The sequence below is a fragment of the Ambystoma mexicanum genome, chromosome 5q (genome assembly GCF_040938575.1).
Source record: "Ambystoma mexicanum isolate Mex_15411 chromosome 5q, UKY_AmexF1_1, whole genome shotgun sequence".
In the NCBI taxonomy this organism is placed as follows: Eukaryota; Metazoa; Chordata; class Amphibia; order Caudata; family Ambystomatidae; genus Ambystoma; species Ambystoma mexicanum.
In genome coordinates, this window is record NC_090933.1 from 770248531 (window position 1) to 770268169 (window position 19639).

Below are 19639 nucleotides of genomic sequence, written 5' to 3' on the forward strand. Positions count from 1 at the left end.
CAAACGCCATTGAATGCAGTGTGTACAAGGCTGGAACACACTTTAATTTTCCGGATGTTGATTTATCAACTTCGCACTATCACCAGATGAACGGATTGCACACAAATGTATTGCATATTGAAACGCCAACAGAACTCGGGTCTCATGGACAGAAAAATCTTGAAAAAAATCTTGAGTCAAAGAGTATACCCTTCCTTAGTGAGCAAGTAGAGGACAAAATGAGAGAGCATGTACATGATATTCCAGCCAGCAATAGTGTGCATGACGCACTCTGCATAAAAACTCAAAAGGTTCATGCTGTAAGCGGAATAATAGTGGTGTTGGATCCCTCTAGTGAAAATACAAGCTCTGCACAAAAGATGCCAGAAGTATGGCAAACCACGGATACATATTCCATAGAAGATCCTAAAGAACTCTCTCACAATGTTGCAAATGCAACATCAAGTTTAAATTCTCTTGTGGTTGTCAACAAGCTTCTACAGGATCTAACGAAAATAATTCTGGCACGAACCGCTTCAAAAGCAGACGAGTCAATGAATGCCTGTAGTAATAAGGCTGTGCTAGACTTTGGCACTAATCAACACAAAACAATAAGTGCACAAGATATCATGGGACGTTCCATCCCGTCAAAGCGCAGAAGGATCAATGATAGCGATTCCCCAGGCATCATCTGCTCACAAACAAGAGCACAGAAGTTACAAACCACCCAATTGCCTGCTCACAACATTGAAGATAAGGTGCAGAATCCTACAACTCTAAACATAAATAGGAGTCGAATAATCAGTGAAAAAGAGTCCAGCTCTGGCGATTCTTCTACGGACTCATCGTTCGTAGAACGAGAATATCCAAAAATTCGTAGATTACAGCGCCGTCCCATGACACGCATAGCAGAAAGGCCAGTAAATCAAGAAGAGCTGCTCACTTCCATCATGCACGTCTTGCAACCAACTTAAATTTCCACACTGACCCTGTCCATGAGTCAGTTCATTAAGTTGTATGAGCAAGTGAAGGACAGCCTGAATGATTTAACTACGTTAGTCGCCTTGATGAACTCCAAAGTGGTGAACCTGGAATACGACAACAACTTATTCAAGCAATTGTTTTACGAATCAACAAACAATATTGACAGTTCCTTGGCAACGTTAGCAGATCAAAAGCAAATGAACAGTGATGATAAGAAGCTGCTAGCGGGAGTGGCCAAAGAAGCTCTCAACTTATTAACGCAACAAAGATATCCTGCCCACGAGTGGCTACGCGTTCAACCTAGAGTGGACTCCGATGTCCATGACTGCGAATCTACTGGGGTACGACCCGTAGCAAAGGCGTTAAATAAAGAGTCTGTTACTAAAGAAGCACTTATTGAAAGGTCTGCAGAGGCCTTGACTGTACTCAAACAAACAGACCAGAACCTGAGTGCAGGTCAAATAACAACGGACACTCCAGTTACAACAGAAGAGCAACTAATAAATAAAGGTGAACTTGGAGATGTGACTCGCGAAGTAAATTTACAGATACTCATTCCTCCGAATGGAGTGAGCATCCTTTTGGGGGAAAAGCCGCTCGAAACAACAACTGAGCCATGTATTGAAATTACATCCTTTGCTTTTGCAGTAGAAAGTGCTCAAAGCATAGGAAACAACGAAAATGGCGACGCCCAGATGCCATCAACATCAGCTGACCTTAGAGGCCGCACCATAGATCTTGTGAGTCCTGTGCTGCCTCCTCACTCAGACACAAACACCACTGAAGAGGTGTTTTCGATCTTTAAAGCGCCGCAAAAAGATGCTGCAAAAGTAGCACAACCAAAACCACTTCCAAGTAAAAAATCTAAAAACCAAAAAGGGAATAGAGCTCGGGTAGGTAACAACTCGAGAAAATTCCTTAGAAATATAAAAGCTGTAAGCTTTACCATCAATTCAAATGCTGTGTGTACACAGGCAACTCCTATAGCGCCGCAACCTATGAAGATAAGTCAAGTGGCTCAAGATGACACAAAAAAGAACGAGGTAAACAACCCTGATATTCCATCTGACCTTCTGGATTTATCTATCTATGAGGATGTTGAATTGGATGAGGTTGAACAAGTTCAAGAGTTCAAAGAGGTTGAGGGTGCCCTTCACGAATGTCGTGAACTTTCCGTGATGTTGCATCCCATTAAAGATAAATCGACAAGAGTATGTACGATAGTGCCATCCACCTGTTCGGAACCGAAAATGTTGGCAGAGACTGAGAAATCACAGAGCCCGCCTTGTGTGACGCTCTTCCAAAAATGGGACAAATTCTCTGTCCCTCAGTGTAATGTGTCTCAAGACCCAAGACTAATAGACCAAGGTCCGAAAATAGACATTGAAGTGGAAAAAGGACTCATCATCAACAGAACTGTGGATGAAAGAGTGAGAAACTCGAATCAGCAAGTCAATTCACAGTTTAGAGGCCCCAGTCTGAGGGAGGGCCCCAATGGCCACAAGGCAACAGCTGCAAAAAGAACTTATGAGAGGCAAATCGCTAAGAATCATTTAATTGCGAAGTATTGTTTGTGCCTGGAACGCCGAGAACATTGAAGATGATTTGTCCTTGAACCGGAACAATGTCCTGCAATTGTGGCATTACATACCGAGCTTGCGTATGATTAACTCAAACGACATAAAAATTGTCGAATTCTTTAACGAAAATCAAAATGGTGCGGTAAAACTCCATATCGACTCCCGAATAATTTGTAATATCATTTTGGATGCTGCGCCAGTTTTAATATCCATGGGCTTTGATATTACAGAACTGCAAGTAAAGTTGAATACGGAAGACAAACAATATTCAGCTGATGCTGATCCTAAAAAAGTCAGAACGGAAAATCAGGGTCACAAACTGAATGAGATAAGACAGAAAGAATCTGGAAGCAATCTACACAATTATCAAATACCTATTGCCAAGAACATGTCACAGCCACAACATGAAATCTTGCAAGTGCCAGAACCTAGAGAACCAATTAAAATAGCCTTTGCTCATAAAGGTGCTATATCAAGCGGAGACAATATCATTCCCTGCACAATTCAACCTTGGAGTGAAGTCACTGACTGGAGCTGTATTGCGTCATCCTTGGCTGCCCAAAACCGCAGCTAATGCCAGGTTTCAGAAAATACAGGTGAATTGACCATTGGATGCTGAAACACCTGTGGTTTTGCTCACCTGTTCCAAACCAATTGGTTGGGAAATTTGAATATAGCATGTTTGCAGGAAACATGGATGGTTGAGTGCCCTACAGTAGAGGGTTATGAAGTTGCTATAAATCCAGCAATTAAAAAAGAATTGGGTCGGCCATCGTCTGGATTATTGACTTTTGTGCAACGGAAATCTGGCCATAAAATTTTGGAAGTGCTTAATATATCACCTTACATTCAGAAGGTCGTGGTGAGTTTAGAAGGATCGACTGAGAAGGTACAAAACTATTTACACCTATTCAACGTATACTGGCAACACAGCTCCTGTGACTTAGCCACCTTTATAGATCAAATTACAGACTCCATAGATCAAATTAATGAGCAGGAAATGGCACCGCAAATCCTAATCTGCAGAGACTTGAATATCAACTGCTTAGATCTACCCCATAAAAAACAAAATGTTGGAAATGCAGGTAAAGCGGCACAATGGTGTGGCGAAATGGACATGAGAAACTTACAGCTCCTGAATGGCAATACACCAGGTGACATCCCACCAAAACCAACCTGGAAGAGACAGCAACAGGAATCAATATTGGACTATTACTTTGCCTGAGAAGCCCTACAAACTCATGTCAAAGAACTTCGTGTGGTGCCTAATACTGAAAGCGACCACAATTTAATTCTTTTGAGCTGCCACAGTTTGCAATATAAGCAGTCCACATTATGGAAACATGATATAGCAGTTGAGCCAACCCGCAATAGACTTAGAATTAAAGAAGAGAGCATGAGAATGCTTAACCTCGCCTATCAAGAAGAAGACAGCTGTGTGGAATATCAACATCTTCTAGCTATCTTTGCTAAAACACAAGGTGTCAGAAACCAAACTTTTACAAATAAACATGCTTTTGATCTTGACATCATGGAACAAAAAAGACAGCTAAGAAGCAAAATTAGAGCATACAATAAACCGTATACCGATGAGACCTTGGCTAATATCAAAAAGGCTAAACAGTCCTATAAAAATTGGTTGAAGTCTCACCGAGCAATCATGCTACAGCAAGATGCAGAACTGATGTTGCCAAAAATTCAAAACAAAAAACACTCGTCAGTTTTGGGCCTTAGTCAATGAGGAACAGGCTTCGCAGACTGCACTACAATCAAGTACGGTCACGGAATCCGATTGGATAAGACAATATAAACATCTATACAAAAAGAAAAGAGATTCCGTTGACCCAGAATTGCCTGTCCGGGCTAGGTGGGATTTACAATTTGAACGCTCTGACATTCTTGAAACCATCAACAGAATAAGCACCTCACACACGCCAGGTCCAGATGGGTTAACCAACTTCATATTGAAAGAAAATCCGGAAGACTGGGCAGACCTCTGCTGTACCTTATTTGAAGATATCACACGTGAGTGCACTACCCCAACGTCTTGGAAAAGTGCATTAATTATACCTGTGGTTAAGAAGGGCAATCTCGCAAATCCAACAGATAATCCCCCCATTGCCTTACTGGATGTCCTAAGCAAGATTTATGCCACGCTTCTTCAATGCAAACTCTTAGCTTGGGCTATAGCTAGTGAGCACATCGACCAGAGGCAAACAGGGTTTGTTAAAGGAGTGGGCTGCAGCCTAAATCTCTTAATTGTCAACATACTGAAGATGGATGCAATAAGATCTAGCTCTAAAATCTATCTAGCCATAATTGATCTATCTCACGCTTTTAACAGTATAGACCGTGAGAAATTATGGTCTAAACTGTCGAATTGGAAGTGTACTCCAAGCTTGTTGTTGGCAATAAAAGATCTACACACGAATACAGAGATAAGAATTTGTTTGGATTGCTTGGGTAATCTATCTGCGCCTATACAAACCCGATGTGGAGTCAAGCAAGGTTGTCCTTTGGCTGCGATTATCTTCAACTTATTTATCTCCGACATTGATTAGGCCATCGAGAGCCCCAGATCTTTTTCACCAAAAATAAATGGAGTGAATATAAGTCATCTCCTATATGCATTTGACTTGATTTTATTAGATTTAACACCGATCGGCCTCCAAAGAAAACTGAATGCATTGAATCAATATCTAAGAAACAACGGGCTGTCTATCAATGTGTCACAATCTGAGATCCTTGTTTTGGAGAACTTAAGCGGTCAAAAGAAGAAACTTTACCCAAATATTCACTGGCATATGGACAAATCTGTCTTGAACATCACAATGAATGCGCGATATTTGGGTATGCAAATCAATTCAAATATCAATGACTCCCCGTGGGTCAAAACAACAAAAAAGAAATGCCACATTCTGGCAGTTCAGGCGACAGTCCTAAATCGAAAATATGCAAAATACTCTCTGTTACCTGTTTTGGCCTTCTATAAACAAAAAGCAGTTCCTGCATTAATTTTTGGTGCAGAATGCGCATTTGGATGCCCAGAAGAACTTTGGAGCTCACTTGAGAACATCTTTTGGTCCAGAGTTTTGTGCCTGCCTAAGGGAACTCCCACCGATTGTATACGACACGAACTCAGCTTAATTTCTATAAAAGCTAGAGTGTGCTGGAACATGGTTTCCCTGTACAGGAAAATCACGATCACAGATTCCCCAAAACAGTTTAAGATCTTACAAGCATCCACTCAATATAACGAGAACTCAGTCTTTGCTTTATGGTTGAAAAGATGCAGTGACATAATGCTAGATCTTGATATCAAGCTGGAGACTTTACAAACAAATCCAGATCACGCAAAAAAAATGTTATGGAGACGTGATTGGTGTTCAACCTGCGATCAAAAAAGAAATCATTGCATAATGAAAAATGTTCCACAAGAGAAGAGAGCATACAACGAAATTCAAAAATTCTGGAAATTATTTCCAGATCCCCGTCAGAGGAAGTTGTATATGCAATTTCGTTTAAATCTGTTTAAAACAAGAGAAAAAACGAATATATGGGCTGGTCCCAACAAAACTAAGTGATGTATGCAGACTGTGTAAAGCATTGGAGGAAACCCTCAAACAATTAACATTATTCTGCCCTTCACTTAGGCAGGAAAGAACCAAGTACTTGGGAAGATTCATCCGAAATTGTTCAACACTAACCGCTCTAGACTGGTGGCAATTAATGTTTGATGAGACCGACAGGCCATTGACGATAACAGTAACTTTTTTCCTTGAAGAGATATTGCTTCGATTTAGTGCTGTAAATGAGGATCTTTAATAAGTTGTTTTCATCTCTCTGGATTTTAATATGATACATACTATAAGGTTGTGAGCTGGAAGGACCAGCATATGCACTTGATTTACTTTTATGCATAGTGTTCATACCTAAGCTTTTTTTGGTGGCTATTTGTTCCTCATTTGCAGGATACCTGTGCGGATTTTACTGATTTAGTGTTGATGTAATTTATGGATGGTGTAATGTTTGCTTTTTTAAAGGTTTGTAATAAACCGTATAAAAAAAAATAAAAAAAAACATCTACTCCACTGACCTGTAGCTTCTAGTAGAATGCACAACATTGTGAAACTGGATCAAGAGTGATCTAAAATTAAATCAAAATCTCTCTTCTTCCTAAACCAATCAATTTAATCTCCAATGCGATTTGCAGCTCATTGATAATAGAGATAAAGTGTACCCTCTATACGTTGTAGTTCCATGGATGGCAATAGTATTGTTTTTCTAGTCAATAAAGGATTAAAGCATTACATGTTGGCCAGAAAACCTCCTGAAATAGAACAGAACAAAACCTTAGTTTCTATTTGTTTGTATATAAAAGAATCTCAGCAGAGTAAGAACTCCATGACAGAACTTTTACCTGTTATATTAATTTCTTGCATACCGTGGAACAGGCAGAGCTGAAATAATAGCCTCCTGCCCCCCTTCTCACTTTTAAATCTATGTCTCATGCCGTAATTCCATGCATGTTCCCTAACTTGATGATGTCACTGTAAATCTCACGTGATACATTCTAAAATGTAATACAAAAAAGGTCTAACTTCATGTGAATAAAATGCAGCCTACACAGCAATTAACCATGCAGGAAAAACATCAATTTCTGATTAACCAAATTAAGTTATTCTTTATGTTTAAGACAATTTTCATACAGTTCTATACTAAAACATATTAACGTCCTTAAGCGTATATGTTGTCACGTGATGTGTGATGACGCCCGTATTCCCCATTGGAAAATCTTGGCTATAGGAAATCTACCTTAAGTCATGAATAAACTAGAACAGATTTGATCACACTTGTCAATAGTATGTCACAAGAAACATGAGAGATCCCATTCTATATTCATACCCCTTTGTGTCAATGCCTCTAGCATCTCTATCCAGTAAATGTATTTCTGTAGTAACATCTAATTTACATCACCACCTCCCCGGAGATTCTCAATCTGTTCAAGAATTATAAACTGCCTTTGGGTAACCGAGTCATTATCAGCTATAAAGTCTTGTGAAAATGGTTATCTTTCTGATTAAGTTTGTATATTGGACTTGTGTTCAGTCCAATGAACTTAGTATAGAACTATATGAAAGTATAAAGAATAACTTCATTTGGTTAATCAGAAATGGATGTGTTTCCTACAAGGTTTATTGCTGCAGAAGCTTCATTTTATCCACATCGAGGTAGTCCTTTTCGGTATTACATTTTAGAATGTATCACGTGAGATTTAAAGTGATATCATTATGCTAGGGGACATGCATGGAATTTCGGGATGAGACATAGATTTAAAAGTGGGCACGGGCAGGATGCTAGTTTTTCTGCTTTACCTGCCATGCGGCTCACAAGAAATTCATATAATAGATTAGAGTTCCTTCATGAAATACTTAGTCTGCTGAGAATCGGCTATATACAAACTGGAATAAAAATGAAGGTTTCATTCTGTTCCCTTTCAGGAGGTTTTCTGGCCAACATGCAATGCTTTAATCCTTCATTTACTAGAATAACAATACTATTCCCTTCCATTGAACTACAACATATCGAAGGTAAGCTTTATCTCTGTTATCAATGACCTACAAAACACATTGGAGATTAAATTGATTGGTTCAGGAATCAGGGGCTTTTTAATTTAATTTAATTTAAGATCAGCATTGGACCCAGTTTATGTTGTGCGTTCTACTAGAAGCTACAGGTTAGTGGAGTAGATTTTTGAATTAGTGTGTGTGATTTAAGAAGGATCAGTTAAATATTTCAATTTTTCTTCATTTATTATTGTAGGAAGACTGTCTATATTCACCTGAAGAAAGATGTTGATCCAAAACGCGTCATGACAACATAAAGTTGTAAAACAGATATTCCACACTTGTTTCTTCTCATCTTAAAGACTGTCTTAATTTTTTCTAAAATGCACAGGAAGTTTCTTGTTACTAATACTTTCAAGAGAGTTACCTTATGCAAAATGTTTTTTTACTCTATGTATGTACAGTAATGTTTTTTATGAATGTGTTAGATTACAGAAAACGTGCTTTTCCATTTTGAACACCACACTAATTATTATCATGCACAAAAAGTCCTGGGAGACAAAGACTGATATGCAAATGGTTATTTCTCCTCTGTGAAAAGTACAGTGAGCTAAAACGTGGTTGTAGACCCCCCTGCATGGGCACCTTCCCATAGAACAGGTTATTTGACCGTGTTTGTTCTCAGTGGAGGGGCTCCCAGACATTTTTGACATTTTTAGGAACTTTAGGTGTCACCCTAAGTTATTCAGGGTGATCCAGATGTCAACCCCTTGCTCACTGCACTTAGAGAGGCACAACTTCACCTCACTGATGAGGCACGACTAAGCCAAAACACGTGTATGGGGTTGCTGTTGGTACTCTTGTTCAGAGGACAATTGCCTAGCATTTCGGTGCTGAACTGCCCTTGTGGGTGGGACAAACACAGATATGCAGATGGTTATTTCTCCTCTGTGAAAGGTGCAGTGAGCTAAAACGTGGTTGTAGACCCCCCGAGTGGGCACCACCCATAGAACAGGTTATTTGGCAGTATTCATTCTCAGTAGAGGGGCTCCCAGACCTTTTTGTGTAATTATTATTATACCTCTAATCGTTGTGTAATTTTGCCAAAACCAGCAGGGTTATGTTATGTTATGTTATTGTGCAATTGTATAGCGCCTTATACATTGGTATGATCCCAACGCACTGTGGTCTGAACCCCCTCAAGGACGGTAGTTCAGGTCAGTGGAAAGAGGAGGGTAGTAAATACTGCATGTGTGAACTCAGTATGTGTGCAGCCAGTAGGGTTTACGTGGTGTGTAGCTTCATTCTAATGCTAGGCATGGTGTGGTGGTTGAGTGAGATCAGTGCAATGTGTGCAGCAAGGCTGTTGACCTCGAGCTCTGCATTCGGGCAGTAGTAGAGCTTGTGTATGAGATTATGTCTGCAGATAGGTCGATTTTTCATGGGGTATATCTGCATTCTAAAGACTATTGGGATGTTCATGGTGGTGAGCTGGTATTGATTGAGGGATATAGTTGCATTCTATTGTGTGTTGGTGCAGAGGAGAGAGTGAGCATATTGGTATGTGTGCATGTCTGAGCAGATTGGTGGGAGACCTCTATTCCTGATTACCTGCCAGTGCCTGCTGATCTGAACTTATCTATTCTAGAGGTTTGGATCATTGGTTCTCCGAGAGAGATTCTCTGTCTAGTGCAGAGTTTGTTCTGAATACCAGGCTTGAGGTTCTCTTTCCCTGCTTGGTATTGTCATCAGTGTTGAGTTGTCCTAGTTCTAATCTTTTTTGGGTTAAGTGACTTGCAAGTCTTTGGTCGTTCCTGTCTCTCATTGAGTTTGCCATTGTTTATTGGATATTGTTGTGCAGTTACATCCAGTTCTGTTCTGTTCTGTCGGATTTATGACCAACGCCTGCCCAGGCTCCAGTGTGTCTGGAAAGGCAGGAATTGAGGGAGGACCCTGCACCTTCCTGTCCTTTGTCTCTAGGTGTTCCTGAGAGAAACCAGTTCCTATTGGCCAGCTGGCTGTCCTAAAAGGACAGCCACCCTGCTGTGTGATTGACAGCCTATGACATAAAAAGTGAGGTTTTTGGGACTAGGAGGAGATTCGACCACTGGAGGACAACATCCAAAGCAGAAGACGACAGAAGACGCCAGCAGTACCCGCCTGCCCGTTGAAGCCCTGCAGCGTTGCTGACCTAGTTTTCGAATCAACAAGGAAGACCCGTAAAGGATGTCTTCCTCCTTAGGCTGGTGGGACCAACTAGACTCGAGACAAACTCTATTTTGGCGCAAGCCACGACTTGCTGCAACTTTCCGAAGTTGCAGAAACCCAATACCTGGGGTATCTCGACCACTCGTGAGTGCTTTGTTTTCTGAAGTCTGAATCCGGCCAGATCATCATAGACATCCAGAGGACCCTATTAAAGCAAGAAATCTGGGTCCAGAGACCTCTCACCAGAGTCTAGGACCGAAGGATCAAGTAAATCCTAATCTGAGCTTTTCGTTCTTCATTGGTGCTGAGAAAAAGGCACCAAAACCACAAAGAGTCGCTGAATTGATGGAAATCCATTGCTGCCAATTCCCTCTATTGAGTGCTACTGCATGAGCCCCCCAGATGTCCTCCCTTTCATCACCACGGCCAAAGACCAGAAACAAGGGTCTACTTCATTGCATCGTGAAGGCAACCAGCTGGAACATTTTCTTCATTTTTAAGGTACTGTGGCCTCGGGATATTAGATCCTTTTGCCATTTGGGGTGCTTCCTATCTTTGGGAGTGCGATTTAACCCTAATCTACGTTGACATCAGTTTACCTGCATTGGCCTTACAGCTTGTGCTTCCTAAAGATGACTCTTCTTGAGATTTCTATTTTGAACACTGACTATTTGAGAACATTTTTCTAAGAAGAAGAGCATCAGAACTTTGACTTTTTCCATTGACTTTGGCTGCCCTGGCTCCTTAAAGGCCTCCTTCTGAACCTATTGGCATTGGCAGTGCTTGCTCCCTTGCTGATTTTAAATTTTGAACACGTTAATGCTGGGATAATGAACTGCCTGAATCCCCTTGGGAGAATCTAACTGTTCTTAAAACCTATCAACCTGTTCTGATCTAACTCTAACCTTTCCTTCCTTGAAAAACTCAATATTACAAAAGTGATACTATATTAATACTATACTGGCCTCAAATGACATCCCGTTGGGCCTGGAACATGTGTAACATATGAATAACGGTCTCACCTGCTTTAATGAAATGAACTTAAATTATATTTTATTTATATCGCGCTCGTACACAAGTGTTTCAGAGTTGAATCCTACCTTGGGATTAAAGATAGAGTTCATTACTGCCTTTTAAAGAATGCTTTAAATATCTTTGTGTATAAATAAATAAATAAATAAATACATAATATATTATATAACTTTAAGTGTATAAGTGTTTATTTGGATACTTGTATTTACTGGTTTCATTGCACAGCTCTACAGCTCACATTACCCCACTTAAGATAAGCCTGGCTGCTCAGTCGCACTACCAACGTGTGTAGTACAGGCCTATATTAAAAGTTGGGTTACCTAATAGCAAGGAGATACGTCTTGTGTAGTCCCACACCAGTTGGACTGCATTCATTCTTACCTAACAAGATGGAACAAAGTCAGCCATTTCTGCAGCTGGGTTATATGTGCCAGTGGGTCCCAGGAAATTGTTTATAGCGAGTGGATGGGTATTCCTGTGGTAGTTTATGATTTGATTTGTGGAATTATACTGCATCATTGTCCCTTGTGAGAGCTAAGAGTAGTGTATATCCGCAAGAGACAATATAGCAAGTCCAACTAAAGCATACTTGCTAATGCACCCCAGAAGAAGGAGTTCATGACATCAATTCCCACGCAGATCCGGGTAACATGACTTGATCCTTGACCATCTTGTATACCATGTGGATGACAGGATCTGACCCAGTCTTAATGTTTGAAATATCAGTCCTATTAGGCTCTTGGATTGTAGTTCTGTGCATTTATTCCCAGATAAGTAAGATTGACACAGGTTAACAAGAGTGGGCCCAATCGTATTGTTTGAACATAAGTGCTGTTGGGATCTGGGTTTGTATTTCTGTGCAATTAATTCACAGATAGTAAGATTAACAGAGGTTGACATCTCCTGGTCTGAAAACGCAAGGATACTTGGAGGAAGAATAATGATTAAGCTCCATAATGGCGAAGAACAAGTGGTGTTAGGACTTGGGTTAGGAGTCAAGGGTGCTAGCTTCCAGATAGTGATAAACAACTCCAGGACTTAGAGTGCTGTGCATGCCTGGACAATGAGCGAGTCCAGTCGTTGCATACAAGCAAAATGTTATTATGTCTTGGGTTGGAGTCGTGGGCGTTAAGATTGTAGCATGGTCTGGGGTGGCCCGGTCAGGCTACAGGTGCCAAAGTATAGATAAATAGGCTAGTATAAAAAGCAACCCAAAAAATGTGCACATGCAAGTAGTTCTCTGAAGTGCTTCCGAGTTTTACATCAATTCTAGGCACTTAGAGAATACATGGTGTGGATTTGATAAGCGTTGAAGTTGACGAGTTACAAACAGTTCCCAAAAGTGGGGACAGCTTCTACACCACAGAACCACCACAAAGTCTCGAGATGATCAAGAGGGTGAGAGGGGGTAGGAGGGGTGAGAGGAATGAGAGGGGATAGAGGGGCAAGCAGCAGTGTCGGAATAGTATTGGTAAGGCCATGCAACACAAACCGGCACGCTATGCAGGTTTTAAAGATGCAGGGATCAAAGTTAATATTTGATGTGTATTAGGTAAAAGTATCAGATCACCCACTAAGCAGGAGGTACTTCTGGAGAATGAGCAAATGTAACTTCCACATGCAATACAAACTATAACCTTTTGTCCCTTACATGATCGGTATGCTTTATATTTCTTCTAGATATGGTGACCAGGCATCCCGGTTTTGCCAGTACTGTAAGGGAATCAGGTCTCTGTGCCCTGCCCCTCTCCAGAGAGAGTTTTTTTTTAAATGTTGAAACTCCATCCATGTTTTGGGAAAATGGAGGGTGACCACTGGTACAATCCCAGCTCGACTACAGAGAGAGATGAAATCCTCACAATCTGCCATAATTCAACACAACATTATAATAGTTTCCTAATGTTATGCTATCGCTTAAGACAGGTCTCTGCCATTGCAGGATAGGCTCAAACACACAACTTCATGCACTAAGTGATTCTTCCACAGAGACTGGTTTGGAAATGGCTACATTTCAAGGCCTGTATGAGCAATCAGAGCAAATGAGCCCCTGTGTTTTAAGATGCATTGCCAAACACACTATGTTAATGTCACATAGTTATGATTGGCACCAATTGGCCTCAGCAGCACAACGTAGCTCCTAGTTGATGCTGGTGCCAAGCTAAACTGGCTACAGCACCCAGCAATTTCAAACCATGAAGATGTCCAATTAAGGGCGGGCACCTGTACAAAAAAAACATAAAACATACCCAAGAAAAACCAAGCAATGTCTTCACACAAATCCATGATGAAAGGCATGTGCAAATAAACAATACCATACCAAGGCGTGCAGTGCGAGCATCAAGCTCACGTGATTATTCGTCCTCTAGAGGTACCACCATAAAAGACTGCAACGTCATATCATATCCCGAGAGAGTGCCTGGGTATATTAACGAAGTTCGATGAACAACATTTCTAGTTGTCAGAATAAGTGCCAGTGATCAGATTGTTTGGACCTACTATGACAATGGATCATATAAGGCATTGACGTTGCCAAGCACTGGCCATGGTCTCAAGTGATCACGTGTGTGTTTGTTTGTCTGCAAAGGAAAGAAAAGATAGTTAGTTGTAGAACAGGATATGGAAAATAAACTTACAACATTTGAGTATGCCTGATATCTAATCAGTGGCAGCTGTAGAGCAATGGTCTGGCGGGTTGCCCAGAGCAATGCTGACAGAGGGTAACTTTAGATCTAAACCTTCCAGCTATTACCTCTTTGTTCACTAAATACAATCCCTCCAGATCTTTATGTTTCTCCAGCACCAACTCTCTGCGTGTCAAGTGATTTGCTAAACAGCAAGTTGGTGGACAATCTCTTTCCTCAGCAGGCTCTCTCTTATGGAATAGCCTCCCCCGTCATCTGCATCTTTAGCCAGATCTCCTCAACTTCCGGAACCTCCTCAAGACTTTCCTTTTCACCTCTTCCTTCCGCTCCTCCCTTTGCTAAATCCCAAAGTAGCTGAGATTGGTGACCTTGGCCCTTAGGTGTCCACCTGGGTCCTGGCCTCACACTCCCAATCACGTTCAGCCTCTGGCCACTCCCAGCACTTTCCTTAGACGCCCACTGCCAGTCACTTAACATCTTGCAATTTACTCCCTAGCACTTCCCTCCTTGTTACTCCTAGCACTTACTCCCATCCCTCTCTCTCTGCACTTGCACGCTCTGAATGTTTACAAGGACTAGTAGGACCGCCTCAGTCTTTCATTGTTATATTCTCCTTTCATTCCCATGTTCCCTCCCTGTTGCCCTGTGTGCACTTTGAAACACAATTTAGTATTCGTGTAAGTGCCTTACAAATGCTAAATAAATAAAATAAAATAAATAAGTGTCCCTGAGTGGGACAGATATGGCTAGACATGGGCTTTGAAATTGCTGGGCCTGGAGACCCAAGCTGCACCTCACTGATGATGCCCTGAGAGGCTGCACAACTTGTGGATTGCTTGTGGTCTCATGCAGAAGGGATTTGCACAAGCCGCTCATACTGGATTAGAAATTTTGGGGTAGGGCCATGCCCGATTTGCATATGTTAGTGTCCCTTTCTCTAACGGCTTGGGAGACATTAGAATGGTGGTCCGAAGGGTTCTCCATCACAATGCTAGAGGTTAGGATTAATGCCATGCCTTCTAGGAATCACCTTTTTTGTTTCCAGGTGGCATCTCTTTCTCTAGGAGTGAGCCAAAGCTTTTTTCAGTAACATCTTTGTTAGTCCTGCATCCATGCACGTTGAGGCATTCCTTCATGCATCAGTGGCTCAGATGACATGTGTTGTGCCCCTTTCCTTGTCACCTACAGTTAGCACTGGGAAGCCCTGCACGTGCCGGGGGAGGAGCTGTATATCACAAATAATAAGGTCAAGACCCCTGCATAATGGTGAAAAATAAAATCTCTGGCCTGTTAAATCTATAGACAGTAAGGAGTCAAAAGATGTCAGAGTTAAACTGGGTCAATAGTACTGGAATTCCTCTGACAGGAACAGGTGTGACAGTGAAGGAAAGATAAAGCAACGTTTTTTGTTGTTGTTTCTAATGGCCAAGAAAGAGCAGGAGCTAAGCTATTTGCTTTTGTGGAGGATAGATGTTTTTATTAAAACAGCCAAATTAGATGAAGTTTGCATAATCCAAAAGGAAAAGAACAAGAATTTCGTAAATTGGACTACGAGGGCAGATAATAGAATCAGGATCTTTAATGTTGAACAACTAATTGAAGCATGTGTGGACACGAATAACAACCATGGGTAGGTCAACCGCTTAACCCCTCATCACCGGGGACAATGAAGCATCACAACAACAAAATATGGCTCTGAAGGGACATCATTTGGATTTGAATGTGTATACATGACTATGTCTGCTTGCCACATACATGCAGGTACATTCTTTTCCAAAATACATTTAAAATCATTGTTTGTGATTGATTACAAAACACGTTCACTGAGAAAAGAAGAACGCTCTAAGGGTGAAGTACTATGCCTAGACAATATATCGTTCCCTGTCTGTATTAACATGCATGGACTGCGAACGCAGAATGTTGACATGGCGTGTGGGACGACTACCTTTTGCACGCTTGAATCGTTGTAAACAATCATTTGCAATGTCATCGCGGGTTATTGAAAGAGTAACTACACTTGAAATGTTCCATTATGGTGATGCAGCTTTTGAAATGAACAAAGATAAATATGAACTACAGCTCTATAACAAGATGTTAAAAACAATTCTTTCAAATCTAAGAAAAGTCATGACAAAATAAACATTTTGATGGCATTTAATTAGATCTCAACGTCAATTTGATAGTAGCTCCTTCATGAAGGATCCAGCGTCCCGATAATGATCCCTGATAGTTGTTTCTAAGGGGGCTTGCAACATTCATGTTGACTCAGATCGATATTTATTTATTTGTCTTTATTGATTTACAGGGCTCTTTCACAGAAGAAAAGTCATGACAAAATAAACATCTTGTTAGGTGTATCGACCCATGTTCAAGTTACTATGCTGCAACATTTGGTGCTGTGGGCTAGAAAATCCAAGATGGCCGAAAGGCCCACATTTGCGGCAGAATCCAGGAAAACCATGCAGTTTTTGCGCACACCAAAATGGTTGTCTGACCCGCCACCCACCAGTGCGAGCGTGATGGGCCAGAAGCGCCATGAGTGAAAGCAGTGCCTGTTAGCTCAACGAGCGCTTTGAAATCACCTTTGTTTCTCTGAATGCAAGCTCAAAATGCCTATTCCAAACATTGCAAGATATGCAAAAATCTTACTGAACACCAGCAGACGTCTGGTAGAATGAAGTCTTGTGTGCATACAACATTTGGAAAGATGAAGAGCCTAAAATAATGTTCATAACAAAACTGGCTGGGCTGTGGATGTCAGCAGCTTAAGTGAAATGGGATTTAAAGCCACTAAAATCGAAATGTTTAAAATAAATGAGTGACCTACTTTTGAGTGTCACATAGGTTGCAACTGCTTAAATGTCATGGTTTTGAACTTAGAATCAGTGTTCTAGCTGCATGTGTCAAATTTGTAAGTTTGATTTGCATGAAGAAAAACGGGAAGAAAAGTGACCTTTGGCTGAAGCCTGGCTTAAAGGGACTGAATTCTGCCCGGCAACTACCCCCGACAGGAGTTGAAACTTGCCCAGCAACTGCATTCCCAGGCCTGGCCTGCCTTCTGCTGCCTCCACCAAAAGGAGATCACACCTCTCTGATTGAATCAGGGGAGGGGCACCTGGGACTGCAGGAAAACAGAACAATGAACTCCCTTTGCTCCAAGCCATTGCAAAATCGGGGGGTCGTAAATGGTTTCCTCTTGGAAGGAAATGGGAGGGGCACTGCCTCTGTGAGCCAGCTGAGCTTGGAGGAAGTGGACAAACCAGAAATTCCCCCATGTGCTTTGGGAAACCACACCCCTCTGGGCCAGAGCATCATTTTAGAAAGATGGATAATTCATAGTACATAATTGTCAAAATGATATCAATAATATCAGTATTCGTGTGATTTGTATGTGCACATTTTAAGAGGTGTTAGGACTTTGTGGTAGTAGGGGGTAGTAGTGCAAAATAGGGTATTACTCTATATGTATGTATGTTAAAAATCTGACACTTCATCATCTGACGCCCATATTCCTAGTGCACATTTGTGTAAATTCTGGAAAGGTTTAGAGGTTGTGCTCTGGATGAAAAGGGCAGAATTCTGTCAGAAGTGAACACAACAAAGACAGGGATCGGATGGTTTGGCACTACAGAAAATATGTTAACTGGACATATAATATTAGAAAAATTGTACATAGATACATATGCATTTAAGTCAGAAATAGATTTGTGTGCAAAGTGACAAGGGGAGTGTTCTTTCTGTATGCCATAAAGATGATGTCTCATGTCACGGGATGACTCACAACTCAGTTCCCCAGTCAGGCGACAGAGAATCCTATAACCTATCAGGATCCTCAGAGGGTTGGGCATAGAAAGTCAGCCTTCCCAACCACTTTCAAAAGACATAAAAAGAGCCATTGAGACCCAGGTAGAGAGATTCACTTTCCACTTCAAACTGATTTCTTGCGAAGCGCTTTGCCAGAAGACTCCAGAACCAGAACTTAGAATCCAGACTTCAGAACTTGTAGCAGAGAGGCCTAGTCCACAAGCTGAATCCTTCAGTGGCCTCAGAATCCGGCAACCTAACCAAACTATTCAACAGCCGGGCAAGCTGTTTGATTCAGGCCTAGAACCCAGTACCAGACCCAGAAAGCAGAGCTGTATCCAAACTGCAGACCAGACCAGACCGCTGTGCAGTGCCAAGAACTTTTGCCAGAACCAGAGATCCAGACCAGCAGAGCAGAGAGAACCGCAGCTAAACCTGTTGACCAGATCTGTGATGAGGCCCATTCCTTTCAAAATTAGGAGTGAGTATCCAGCCAGAGCTGTGCAAAACCAATCTCTTAGTTTCAAATAATCAAATTCAAACAATTTCCACCTATTTAGAACTGCATAGAAATCGTGTCTCCATTCTGTGATTTCAAACCTGTGAAAGTGTCATTTGTCATTTGAATCTTACTTTAATTTGAGAAACTACCTCCACTAAATCATCCGTATCTTTTGAACCATACGTGCTAGGAACGGGATTTAACTTTCATTTTAAAGCAAAGATCTTCAGCGACTTTCTACTCCTTATAGTTTTTCCGTAATCGCGATCGACGCACTCGAAAAAAGTGCAGCGAATTGCAATTTGGCTCAGTTTTACCACATGTTAAAAATAGCTGTCTTTTGATTGCAGCTGCTGAACTCCGTTTTCAACCTGATAATCCCTCATGAATCACTGATAGCGTGACCTGAACCAATCTTAAGTAGCTATCACCGACCCTGAATCCCCTATAGGGAATAAAAAGCATTTTTAGCATATTTTTCACTTGTTGCAAATCACATTTAAAAGTATTTTTGCCTGTGTTTAAAATCATCCCTGTTGCTCTAAGCTTGCTAGGGGGGAACTGAATTGGTATTGCATTTGATTGTATTCCTGAAAATTGTGTGCTCACCTTCCATCTCCTTATATTGCATAGGTGGGGAGTGAATTGTCAAAAGAAAAAGTGATCATATCTCTGGTGGAAACCATCTCAGTTATTTATGTGCTGCATTCTTTTCCATCATTGCATTTCCTTGAAACCATAAAAGCATTCTCAGCTACCTTATCCTCTCTATACCAACTCCTAAGTAATAATAAAAAAGTGTGATAGTGTAATATTATCCATTGTTGATCACTGTCATATTCATAAGTGTGCTATCATATATTAATTTATCCATAAAAGTGATATATATATAAAATCTTGTAATTTGCAAAACAAACCTACTTCTTGGCTCAGTGAGGTCAGGGGGATTCAAAGAGAGGGGCGTTAGACAAGGGCTTATCATCCAGATCTATGAACTTGTCATAAAAATATATAAATAAGGGCTTACTTTGGGCATCCCAGACTGGGCATTGACTTAGTTGGAGTGCTGAATTGAAGTCACTTAACAATCTTGATGGCATTTAATTAGCTCTCAATATGGTCAATTGGATAGTAGCTCTTCCATGAAGGATCCTGCGTCCCGATAATGATCCCTGATAGTTGTTTCTAAGGGGGCTTGCAACATGCATGTTGACTCAGATAGATATTTATTTATTTGTCTTTATTGATTTACAGGGCTCTTTCACCGAAGCGCTGGACAAAAGAAATCAGTGCATGATGAATGCATCGTTAACATAAACCAAAGTAAGAAACATAAGGATG